The following is a 13,879-nucleotide window of genomic DNA, read 5'->3' on the forward strand; positions in this document are numbered from 1 at the left end:
CTGTGAGCTCCTTTGTGAGTGTTTTCATGCTGTAAATAAGCATGTCATTTCACTCTCCTCAAAGGATATCCTCAGTATGATGTCATACCTGTATGCCCGGAAAAGACTAGATGTGGTTAAAATATTGCCTGCAAAGATATAATATATGAGATGACAGTAGTGGAGACTTACCCCCCTGAGTACCCAGGGAAAGGTGTCTTGGAGCTGAGAGGCTGCTGAAATAGACACAGAATAGGACATATTAGCCAAGTACTTTGCCATGACTGCAAATTATTTCCCAGTTACTTACTGGCTGGAATCAGTAGCTTTGGTAATACAGATGAGCCCTAGAACAGGAAAATTCACATTGAAGCACCACTTACATTTTCCAGGTTTAAGAACAAGTCAAATTTGGCTCTTAAGTGCAGAAGCCATGGGGATACTCACACCTTCCCTAAATAGTTCTTATATAATGGTTTTCAATCTAGGAAGGCCGTTTTCACTTTGATTATCGTTTTTTTTTTTTTAAACTGGGCTGGAAAGTGCTTTTTAACTAGGGAGGAAGGCCCAAAAGGTCACATTTCTTCAAGCTGATCGTAAGTGCCAAAGAATTAATTTCATTACTCATTTCCTCAGATTGTCCGTGTGCACTAGAGGATATTTTAGGGCAGTGGGTGCTCTGGCTGTGGGGAATTCAGGCAAGGCAATAGTTCCACTGCTTAAGTTGAGGCATATGTGTTCTCTTCTATTTTTTCTTCAGTAACCCCCTGGCTGGTTTCATCAGCTTGCTCAGATGTGGGCCAGGAGGAGAAGGAATGAGGCTTAAAAGCTGTCACTATTCAAATGTAAAAAATGGAGTCAAATTCATTATTATGCACCGCCACCCCCACATATCACCCCTCTCCCCAACTGAGGTACCCCCAGAAGACACACACAGAAACACCAAGTCTTTTTCTTCCCTGCAAGTGGGATAAAGTATTAAGGAGGAAGTGTGTCCTCACAGTGCTCAGTCCTCACCTCATCCTCATTCCCAGTGACTGGCTAACTGGCGGCTGGCTGGTCTGGGCCCCAAACTTGCAGGATTCCACCTCTCCCCCTTCCCACACACCTGTCCCTTCCCTTCCTTCTCACTGTATCGTCAGAGGACAAAGACACACAACTCCTTTTGGCAACTGCTGGTGTTTTCATCACCAACATGGGTACTTTATTTAGTCTTCACACAAGTGACCATTGGTAAAGTTTAACCTCCACTTAAGGGACCGTTTCTCCACTGCTTCTTTGGAGTGTCAACCAAGACTTGATGGTCACTGGCTCCTGGCCAGCGGGCATTACGGAGTGGAAGACTCTTGAGGGCTTTCTTCATTCTTTGGCTTGTTCTTTCTTCTTATGCTGCCTGTAGTACCAGTTGCATTTCGTGGGCTTTTTCCCTCCCTCACGTTTTGCCTCGATGTGTTGAAGGACTTCCATTGCCCTCTTCACTATCTTGGACAACTGGTAGGAAAAAGAAGGCGAGCCCAGAAAGACATTAGTTTTGGGGGAGAGGATGAAAAATAAATGGGAAAGGGGACTTTCAGAGAATGAGTGTGGGTTGAGAGGGGCCCAGACAAGGGCAGGGTAAGAGTCTTTGGTGGGAGATGGATGGGAAAGAAGAGGAGGCACATGACCAGGGTAAACTGACCTCCTCCTCCTCCTCTGCATTGGGTTGACACGACGCCCTCCTCCTCTTCCTCCGCTGGTTGCTGGGAGCCGGATGTTTGTAGCTCCTGCCAGTTTCTCCAGCGTAGGTGCCAAGATCTGCCATCTTCCTCAAGAGCCAGCTAGGGCTCCCTGACCCCTCTATTTACACCCTCCCCAGACAATGAGGAGCCACACCCTTCACCTGATTGGTCAGCAGGACAGTCCTCCAGCCAATGGTAGCCATGGGCTGGCTTGACATCACAAAGCACCACGTTGGAAATCCATGGGTGGGGCAGGGGAAGGACGCGCAGGAGTCCAGATGTTCTGCTTAGAGATGGGGGAACTTCCTCAGCATCCCCCAAGGTAAGGCTCCCCACCTGACCTCTCACTCCTCTCCTCTTCTCCAGGTCTGTTCCCACGGTGCACACGGCAGGGAAGGAGTGTTTCCTCCCAGCCGTTCCCCATGGCCGCCGCCAGTCAGTGGTTCATGCTGCTGTCTCCCAGCTCTCTCATCATTACCTACTATTTCATATTTCTCAAATATACTCTTCATTTTAGAACAGTTTTAGACTAACAGCAAAATTGTGAAGATAATACTCACATATCCTGTACACAATTTCCCTGATATTAACATCTTAACAGTAGTATGGTACATTTTTACTCTTTGTGAACCAACATTAAAACAGCATCATTTGACGCAAGTCCATAACCCATTCGGATTTCCTTAGTTTTCACCCAACGTCCTGTTTGTGTCCTAGGACCCCATCTAGGACACACATAAAGGTGAGCCATCGTGTCATGCCTCCTTAGGCTCCTCTTGGCTGCGCCAGTTTTTTAGACTACTTGTTTTTGAGGATGTTGACAGCTTTGGGTTTTTCTTTTGTTTTAGTTTTATTGACATTAGATCCTCAAATATTATCGATGTTATAGCTGAAAGGTTGTACTCATTTCCTCTTCTCCTTATTTCCCCTACCTCTCATTCCCTGGCAAATACTTTTCTACTCTCTGTTTCTGAGTTTGATTTTCTTTCTTTTCTTTTTCGATACCTGGTATAAGTGATACCATGGGGTGTCTGTCCTTCTTTGGTTGGCTTATTTCACTCAGCCTAATACCCTCAAGGTCCATCCATGTTATCACAAAAGGCAGGGTTTCCTTCTTTCTTTCTCATGGCTGAAAAATGTATTACATTGTAAATATATACATCTTCTTCATCTATTCATTTATTGAGGGACATTTAATTTGTTTCCATACCTTGGCTATTGTGAATAATGCAGTATATTACCTAGTATTTTGGATGTCTTACTTAATCCTTCTGAGTTAATGTACTCATATTTAAGTCTCAGCAGGGACATGAATTGTCACACTTCCCTTAAACACTTGGCTCTACTAGGCACCTTCCCAGGTAGCATGTATGTGTATGTTTGTGGTTCCTGGATATACTTCGGGGAGGTTCCTCTCCACTGTACTCATATTTATACACTTCTTTTCCCAGAGAACCTTAATCAAGTCAGTATCATCAGAGTTATGGACCTGAATTAGTCCATTGGCTTTGTCATAGGGATGCCAAGGATGTTTCTCTCTGGAAACCTGAGATCAAGATTGTGTGTGTGTGTGTGTGAGAGAGAGAGAGAGACAGAGGTATAAGCACCAGAAGCATTTTTGTAAGGTCATCCTAGGGAGTCATGTGCTTTTAGGAGTGTGACTCCAGCATCCCATGTAGTAACTATTATTCTTCCCCCTGAGTGACCACCCAATGGGCCTATATACTGAGCAGGTGATCAGTCTTTTCCCTGAGCTTCAGATTCTTCAGTTCATTTTCTCTGCTGCAACTAGAGTGTTTCAGAACACAAAACCAGCCAACAGCTGGTTGAGACAGAAGCAGTGTTCACAAGGTAAGAGTCATTCCCCTGAGTTTAGTGTTCATTACATCTTGTTTTGGAATGAAGACACATGATTCAATTAGACTCACAAATACGTCCAGGTTGAGACACATGACCTATGACTGCTTTAAGAAGGCTCCAGTCCAATCATCCTGTCTGTACATGCTAATTTACTAAACTAACTTATGTCAGTCAAGTCTTTAGCAGATAGTTGGTAGGACTCACAAATGCAGCATAAAGGTCAAAGCACAAGCGAGGCAGCAGACAGTAAATGGAAAAGCATGCTTCCTAGCATGCAGTGGACCCAAGTAAGAAGCCAAAGCAAGAGAGGGAGACCCCTCATGGTAGCGGGGAACACCTTGCTGTCCTATTCACAGGGCCAACTGTTGTGATCACTCCACAGAGACAGAATGGACTCTTAAGCCAAAATTTGGTCTGGATGTCAAGATGAATGCTATATGCATGAAGAAAGCATGAAAAAGTTTAAAATGAGGTCTTCTGGGGATAGCAGGGCAGGCTCTCCAGCAGTTCAAGAATGGATTGAGAGAGCAGAGAAACGAGCCTGGCTTGGCTTTGATGGTATGAAGGGGTGAAGCTGGAGTGTTCCCACATACAATTCAGAACTTCCTACTGGCTCCACAGAAAAGAGTGCCCAGGCTTTCTTATCAGGTACAGATAAACAGGGGAAAAAGAAGTTGTGGGGCTCTTCCATAGAATGTTCTAGAAATGCAAGATGTTCTAGCACACTTCAGAATTCTCATAATCTTTGTAACCAAGCTTCTCTCATATTTTTTTTCAGTTTAAGCTGCTTTTCACTAGCTTAGTAGTTCACAAATTATGGTACTTTAAATATTATTTAAGGTGGCTTAGAATTATCCTGGTTCATCAACAAACAAACTGTATAGAAAGAAAAATGTCTGCTAGCATCAACAAGCCTAATACCCTGTCTACAGGAAAACAGGCATAATTGTACTATCTGCTGAATTATATGGGGTTTCTTACATTTTTCCTACCCCATATGATTACTATAGGATCCAAGGATTATAATACTAATACAGAAACTAATATTTATTGACCACTAATTGTATGTAGGAACTACACTAAATATTCATAGCTGTATTTGGTCCTCATCACAATCCTATTGAGGAAGGTGGCAAAATTGCACTTAAAGCCAGATCTGCTGGGACTTTGAGGCCATCTCCGTCCCAGCTGAAGAAACAGATAAGAACATGGGGGAGGGCACATTAGAATATTTATGGTCCAGGCTCAAAAAGGGCATGCGTTACTTCTGCTCACATTTCACTGGCAAAAACTCTTACAGCCACACCCAACTGCAAGTACAAAAAATAAATGTCATCTACCCAGAAGAAAAGAAGTGCTTGGCTGTTGGGGATCAGCTAGCAATCTCTGTCTCCAGTGCCCTATTCATCACAATCCACAATATTTAGAATAAGAAACCAGGACCTTGCAGAGATATCTGCACTCCCATGTTTATTGCAGCATTATTCCCAATAGACAAGATGTAGAAATAAGTGTTCCCTGACAGATGAAAAAAGAAAATTACACATATGAATATAGTGTAAAATTCTTCAGCATTAAAAAAGAAAAAATGCTTCCTTTTACAACAACATGGATAAACCTAAAGTGAAATAAGCCAGACAAAGATGAACATTTCATGATCTCACTTGTATGTGAAACTTAGAACCTTAAACTATTAATAACAGAGATTAGAGTATTGGTTTTCAGGGGTTGGGAGTAGGGGATATGGGGAGATGGTCAAGGGTACAAACTTTCAGTTATAAGATGAATACATTCTGGAGACCTAACACAGGGCATGGTGCCTAGAGTTAATAATAATGTATCTGATACTTAAAGTTTGCTAAGAGAGTAGATCTCACGTGTTCTCACCACACAAAAAAGGGTAACTAAGTGACGTGATAGATATGTTAATTAGCTTGATTGTGGCAATCATTTCATAATGTGTTATGTGTATAAAAACATCACTTTGTACACCTTACATATATAAAATTTTTGTCAATCATACTTCAGTAACGCTGGGCAGAAAGTACACATTTTTTCAATATGAATGAAGTATCTCTTAAAAAAAGATCTAGGTCTAGTAGATAAAATTCTCCCACAAATTTAGAAAGCATTACCTAGGAATACATTGTATATATGTCACCAAAAGGCATCAGAAAAGATGACTACGGTGTCTGTGAGTGTAAAGTAGTTGGTGACCCTTCTAATAAACCTGACTTTAGTTTAGAAAGTACAAGAATTTAATCAATATTATCCAATTATCATTAAAAATTGATTTTATTAAATGTGAATAGCAATAATGATATTACATATATGCACCTGAGCCCAAAGCCAATTGACCTATGAACCTAAATGAATTCAGAAAAAACAAATCAGTGTAACTGGTAAACTAGTGTTTCTTGAAGAAACTGTCTACTTTTCAAACAATTACTTGGACGTCACGTGCATCACAAGGTCACACACTAAGGTCTGCGAGCTGAATAGATGGAGACATGGTGGAACTGGCAGGGGACGGCATGGGCAGACCTTATTCACAGCCATGCTGATTTCTCTTCTTAGAAATAGTGACTGAGCAAAGTCACATAAGCTTGCTGCGGCAACAGAGAGCCTAACATAACTTTGCCTGAATAAAATGAAGGCTTCAGTTTGCCCCTCCAGTGTCATAGGTCATTTCATTTCTGAAAACAGCCTCTAAGGTATAAGGTAGACACTGTGTGAAAGCTCTGGGGATAACTAGCAGCATCTCACCTTTTCTCTTCATGTTGCTTAGAAACACATGGTGAATCACATGTGTCCTGCAATGTCATTTGTTTAGCACACTCATCTATTAGCATATTTTAGGAAAATTCTTTTTCTTGTATCAAAAGATAAGACAGTGACTCCCATAACCAGAGAGATGAGACCAGTTATAAAATCTAGCTAGCCAACTTATTAACAAAGCAAGCTCAGGCATGCTCAGAGCGGTTGTTTGTTCTTGGTTTTTGGAATGGGCACTTAGTAGAGTCCAAAACGCCTTCCCAGCTCTGGTCATTTTGGGCGTTAGGAATGAGTACCGAGGAAATTCTTAGGATCTTTTGCTTTGAGAACTATATGCTTCAAAAAGAAGAAAACAGGGATTATGCCTGTTTTCCCTCTCATCCTCCCTCCCTTACATAGTTCTTGGAAGTTAACTGATAATCAGTACAAGTTTTGAATAAATGAATGAGTCCAGCAAGTGTCCAGTAATCACTAACTGAATGCTCACGGTGGTGCTGCCGTCATGGGAAAGCGCTCTATTATCCAGAGTCATCCTTAAGCTCTAGGTTCTCTTTTTAAATTAAAAAATCATAGTTTTATTGAGGTATAACTGATATACAAAAAACCCTGTACATATTTAATGTGCACAATTTGATGAGCTTGGACAATATATACACCCATGATACCATCACAAAATCGAGGTCAAGTTCTTTTGATTACATAGAGATGAGAAACAAAAGCAGAGATAAGTATTTACCTTATAGCAGAGGTGTTAAGTCAAATAAAATAAATTACTATGCAAACTCAGAAACTGTTTCTATCATAAGGTATTTGGGGAAGCAAAATACACAAGTTAGTCAAAAGAAAACTAAATTGTAAAGCATTTACAGATAAGGTTAAATGTAATTTTTTTTTGCTATTATTTTTATTTTGGTATCATTAATCTACAATTGCATGAGCAACTTTATGGTTACTAGGCTCCCCCCATCAGCAAGTCCCCCCCACATGCCCCATTACAGTCACTGTCCATCAGCATAGTAAGATGCTGTAGAATCACTACTTGTCTTCTCTGTGTTGCACAGCCCTCCCCATGTCCCCCCCACATTATGTCTGCTAATCGTAATGACCCCATTTACCCCCTTGTCCCTCCCTTCCCACCAATCCTCCCCAGTACCTTTCCCTTTGGTAACTGTTAGTCCATTCTTGGGTGCTGTGAGTCTGCTGCTGTTTTGTTCCTTTGGTTTTTTTTTTTTCTTTGTTCTTATACTCCATACATGAGTGAGATCATTTGATACTTGTCTTTCTCCACCTGGCTTATTTCACTGAGCATAATACCCTCTTGTTCCATCCATGTTGTTGCAAATGGTAGAATTTGTCTTCTTCTTGTGGCTAAATGATATGCCATTGTGTATATGTACCACATCTTCTTTATCCATTCATCTACTGATGGACACTTAGGTTTCTTCCTTTTCTTGGCTATTGTGAACAGTGCTGCAATAAACATAGGGGTGCATATGTCTTTTTCAAACTATGCTGTTGCATTCTTAGGGCAAATTCCTAGGAGTGGAATTTCTGGGTCAAATGGTCATTCTATTTTTATTTTTTTGAGGAGCCTCCATACAGCTTTCCACAATGGTTGAACTAATTTACATTCCCACTGGAAGTGTAGGAGGGTTCCCCTTTCTCCAAAACCTCGCCAACATTTGTTGTTGTTTGTCTTTTGTATGGTGACCATCCTTACTGGTGTGAGGTGATATCTCATTGTGGTTTTAATTTGCATTTCTCTGATGATTAGCTATGTGGAGAATCTTTTCATGTGTCTGTTGGCCATCTGAATTTCTTCTTTGGAGAACTGTCATATCCTCTGCCCATTTGTTAATTGGGTTATTTGCTTTTTGGGTGTTGAGGCATCTAAATTCTTTATATATTTTGGATGTTAACCCCTTGTCAGATATGTCATTTACAAATATATTCTTCCATACTGTAAAGTGCCTTTTTGTTCTACTGATGGTGTCCTTTGCTGTACAGAAGCTTTTCAGCTTGATATAGTCCCACTTATTCATTTTTGCTTTTGTTTCCCTTGCCCGGGGAGATATGTTCATGAAGAAGTTGCTCATGTTTATATCCAAGAGATTTTTGCCTATGTTTTTTTCTAAGAGTTTTATGGTTTCATGACTTACATTCAAGTCTTTGATCCATCTCAAATTTACTTTTGTGCATTGGGTTAGACAATGATCCAGTTTCACTCTCTTACATGTAGCGGTCCAGTGTTGCCAACACTAGCTGTTGAAGAGGCTGTAATTTCTCCATTGTACATCCATGGCTCCTATATCATATATTAATTGACCACATATGTTTGGGTTAATATCTGGACTCTCTATTCTGTTCCACAGGTCTGTTCCTGTGCTAGTGTGAAATTGTCTTGACTACTGTGCCTTTGTAGTAGAGCTTCATGTTGGGAAGTGAGATCTCCCCTGCTTTATTCTTCCTTCTCAGGATTGCTTTGGCTATTCAGTGTCTTTTGTGGTTCCATATGAATTTTAGAACTATATGTTCCAGTTTGTTGAAGAATGCTGTTGGTATTTTGATAGGGATTGCATTGAATCTGTAGATTGCTTTAGGCAGGATGGCCATTTTGACAATATTAATTCTTCCTAGCGAAGAGCATGGGATGAGTTTCCATTTGTTAGTGTCCCCTTTAATTTCTCTTAAGAGTGTTGTAGTTTTCAGGGTATGAGTCTTCCACTTCCTTGGTTAGGTTTATTCCTATGTATTTTATTCTTTTTGATGCAATTGTGAATGGAATTGTTTTCCTGATTTCTCTTCCTGCTAGTTCATCATTAGTGTATAGGAAAGCAACAGATTTCTGTGTATTATTTTTGTATCCTGCAACTTTGCTGAATTCTGATATTAGTTCTAGTCATTTTGGAATGGAGTGTTCCAGGTTTGTTATGTATAATATCATGTCATCTGCAAATACTGACAGTTTGACTTCTTCTTTACCAATCTGGAAGACTTGTATTTCTTTGTTTCATTTGATTACCATGGCTAGGACCTCCAGTACTATGTTGAATAACAGTGGGGGGACTTGGCATCCCTGTCTTGCTCCCAATCTTAGGAGAAAAGCTTTCAGCTTCTCGCTGTTCAGTATGATGTTGGCTGTGGGTTTGTCATATATGGCCTTTATTATGTTGAGGTACTTGCCCTCTATACCCATTTTGTTGAGAGTTTTTATGTTGAATTTTCTCGAATGCGTTTTCAGCATCTATGGAGATGATCATGTGGTTTTTGTCTTTCTTTTTGTTGATGTGGTGGATGATGATGGATTTTCAAATGTCATATCATCCTTGCATCCCTGGGATGAGTCCCACTTGATCATGGTGTATGATCTTCTTGATGTATTTTTGAATTTGGTTTGCTAATATTTTTTTGAGTATTTTGGCATTTATGTTCATCAGGGTTATTGGTCTGTAATTTTCTTTTTGGGGGTGTCTTTGCATGGTTTTGTTTTTACAGTGATACTGGCTTCATAGAATGAGTTTGGAAGTATTCTCTCATCTTCTATTTTTTGGAAAACTTTAAAGAGAATGGGTATTATATCTTCTCTATATGTCTGATAAAATTCAGCAGTGAATCCATCTGCCCTGGGAGTTTTGTTCTAGGGTAGTTTTTTCATTACCAATTCAATTTTGTTGCTGGTAATTGATCTGTTTAGATTTTCTGTTTCTTCCTTGGTCAGTCTTGGAAGGTTGTATTTTTCTAGGAAGTTGTCCATTTCTTCTAGGTTATCCAGTTTGTTGGCATATAAATTTACATGGTATTCTCTCATAATTATTTGTATTTTTGTGGGGCCTGTTGTGATTTTTCCTTTCTCATTTCTGTTTCTGTTAATGTGTGTAGATTCCCTTTTTCTCTTAGTAAGTCTGGCTAGGGGTTTTTCTATTTTGTTTATTTTCTCAAAGAACCAGCTCTTGGTTTCATTGATTTTTTCTACTATTTTATTCTTCTCAATTTTATTTGTTTCTTCTCTGATCTTTTTATGTCCCTCCTTCTGCTGACTTTGGGCCTCATTTTTTCTTCTTTTTCCAGTTTCAATCATTGTGACTTTAGACTATTCATTTGGGATTGTTCTTCCTTCTTTAAATAGGCCTGGATTGTTGTATACTTTCCTCTTAGAACTGCCTTTGCTGAGTCCCACAGAAGTTGGGGCTTTGTACCATTGTTATAATATGTCTCCACACATTGCTTGATCTCTGTTTTAATTTGGTCACTGCTCTATTAATTATTTAGGAGCATGTTGTTAATCCTCCATGTGTTTGTGAGACTATTTGTTTTCTTTGTACAATTTATTTCCAGTTTTACACCTTTGTTATCTGAGATTATAGTTGGTAGAATTTCAATCTTTTTGAATTTACTGTACTCTTTTTGTGGCCTAGTATGTGGTCTATTCTGGAGAATGTTCCATGTGCACTTGAGAAGAATGTGTATCCTGTTGCTTTTGGATGTAGAGTTCTATAGATGTCTATTAGGTCCATCTGTTCTAGTGTGTTGTTCAGTGCCTCTGTGTCCTTACTTATTTTCTGTCTGGTGGATCTGTCCTTTGGAGTGAGTGGTGTGTTGAAGTCCCCCAGAATGAATGCATTGCATTCTATTTCCTCCTTTAATTCTGTTAGTATTTGTTTCACATATGTTGGTGCTCCTATATTGGGTGTGTATATATTTATAATGATTATATCCTCTTGTTGGACTGTCCCCTTTATCATTATGTAAGGTCTTTCTTTATCTCTTGTTACTTTCTTTGTTTTGAAGTCTATTTTGTCTGATACTAGTACTGCAACATCTGCTTTTTTCTCCCTATTGTTTGCATGAAATATCTTTTTCCATCCCTTAACTTTTAGCCTGTGTATGTCTTTGGGTTTGAGGTGGGTCTCTTGTAAGCAGCATATAGATGGGTGTTGCTTTTTTATCCATTCTTTTACTGTGTCTTTTGATCAGTACATTTATTCCATTTACATTTAGCTAGACTATCAATAGATACATAGTTATTGTCATTGCAGGCTTTGGATTCTTGGTTACCAAAGGTTCAAGGGTTGCTTCTTTATGATCTAACTGTCTAACTTCACTCTCTTATTAAGCTATTATAACACATTCTGGTGATTTTTTATTTCTCTTCCTTCTTATTCCTCCTCCCCCATTCTTTATGTTAGGTGTTTTATTCTGTACTCTTCTGTGTTTCCTTTGACTGCTTTTGTGAATAGTTGATTTTATTTTTTGCCTTTAGTTAGTATTTGGTTGGCCTGCTTTCTTTGCTGTGATTTTATTTTCTCTTGTGACATCTTTTTAGCCTTAGGAGTGCTCCCATCTAGAGCAATCCCTTTAAAATATCCTGTAGAGGTAGTTTGTGGGATGCTAATTCCCTCAACTTTTTCTTGTCTGGGAATTGTTTAATCTGTCCTTTATATTTAAATGATAATTGTGCTGGATACAGTATTCTTGGTTCAAGACCCTTCTATTTCATTGCATTAAATATATCATGCCGGAGCGGAGCCAGGATGGCGGCGTGAGTAGAGCAGTGGAAATCTCCTCCCAAAAACACATAGAGCTATGAAAATATAACAAAGAAAAATCTTCCTAAAATAGAGACCACAGGACACAGGACAACATCCAGACCACATCCACACCTGCAAGAACCCAGCGCCATGCAAAGGGGGTAAGATACAAGCCCTGGCCCGGCGGGACCCGAGCGCCCCTCCCCCTGGCTCCCGGCGGGTGGAAAGAAACTGGAGCGGTTTTTTTTTTTTGGTGAGCGCTTTTTGGAAGCCTTAAAGGGACGGGCCCCCGTTGCTAGGGAGGCAGGGTGGCGGGACCGGTGAGCAGGTGCCTGGGACCGGCGGCTGAAGACAAAGAATATCCTGCATTTCTCCCTGCGGGACCGGCGGGCGGGTGCCTGAGACCGGTGCCTGAGGACCGAGGAAATCGTGCGTTTTTCCCCTTTTCTTTTTCTCTTTTTGGCGAGCGCTTTTTGGAAGCCTTAAAGGGACAGGGACCCCAGTGCTAGGGAGGCAGGGTGGCGGGACTGGTGAGCGGGTGCCTGGGACCGGCGCCTGAGGACAAAGAATATCCCACGTTTTTCCCTGCGGGACCGGTGGGCGGGTGCCTGAGACCGGCACTTGAGGACAGAGGAAATCGCGCGTTTCCCCCCTTTTTTTTTTCTCTTTTCTGCGAGTGCTTTTTGGAAGCCTAAAAGGGACAGGGACCCCGGTGCTAGGGAGGCAGGGCGGCGGGACTGGTGAGCGGGTGCCTGGGACCAGTGCCTGAGGACAAAGAATATCGAGCGTTCCTTCCCTGCAGGACCGGTGGGTGGGTGCTTTTTGGAAGCCTTGAAAGGACAGGGACCCTGGTGCTAGGGAGACAGGGCAGCAGGACCAGTAAGCGGGTGCCTGGGACCGGCACCTGAGGACAAAAAAAAGGAAAAAAAAATCACTTGTTTTTTCCTTTTTTTTTTTCTTTCTTTCTGTTCCCTCTCTCATTGTTGCTGTTGTTGTTTTGGTTTGGAGAGTGCTTTTTGGAAGTCTTAAAGGGGCAGGACAGGTCACTTAGACCAGAGGCAGGGAATCTGGGGATCTCTGGGCACCCTAACCCCCTGGGCAGCGGGGAGCACAGAGACCCCTTATGGAGATAAATAGCCTCCTGGACGCTCCCCCTCCAAACGGGGCTCCACCATTTTGGAGGAACAGCCCCAGCCAGACCAAGCCCACAGCAACAGCGGAGATAAACCCCAAAGCAACTGGGCAGGAAGCAGAAGCCCTGTCTGCGCACAGCTGCCCAGCACAAGCAACTAGAGGTCGCTATTCTCCCAGGAAAAGGCTACAAACCAACAAGAAAGGAAGCTCTTTCAGCGGTCACCTGTACCAGCTCTGCAAACTATCTCTATCACTATGAAAAGGCAAAACTACAGGCAGACAAAGATCACAGAGACAACACCTGAGAAGGAGACAGACCTAACTAGTCCTCCTGAAAAAGAATTCAAAATAAAAATCATGAACATGCTGACAGAGATGCAGAGAAAAATGCAAGAGCAATGGGATGAGATGCAGAGAAAAATGCAAGAGCAGTGGGATGAGATGCAGAAAAAAATGCAAGAGCAGTGGGATGAAGTCCGGAAGGAGATCACAGATGTCAGGAAGGAGATCACAGAAGTGAAACAATCCCTGGAAGGATTTATAAGCAGAATGGATAAGATGCAAGAGGCCATTGAAGGAATAGAAGCCAGAGAACAGGAACGTATAGAAGCTGACATAGAGAGAGATAAAAGGATCTCCAGGAATGAAACAACACTAAGAGAAATATGTGACCAATACAAAAGGATTAACATTCGTATTATAGGGATACCAGAAGAAGAAGAAAGAGGAAAAGGGATAGAAAGTGTCTTTGAAGAAATAATTGCTGAAAACTTCCCCAAACTGGGGGAGGAAATAATCGAACAGACCATGGAAGTACACAGAACCCCCAACAGAAAGGATCCAAGGAGGACAACACCAAGACACATAGTAATTAAAATGGCAAGG

Source organism: Manis javanica, chromosome X (assembly GCF_040802235.1).
Source record: "Manis javanica isolate MJ-LG chromosome X, MJ_LKY, whole genome shotgun sequence".
NCBI classification, from domain to species: Eukaryota; Metazoa; Chordata; class Mammalia; order Pholidota; family Manidae; genus Manis; species Manis javanica.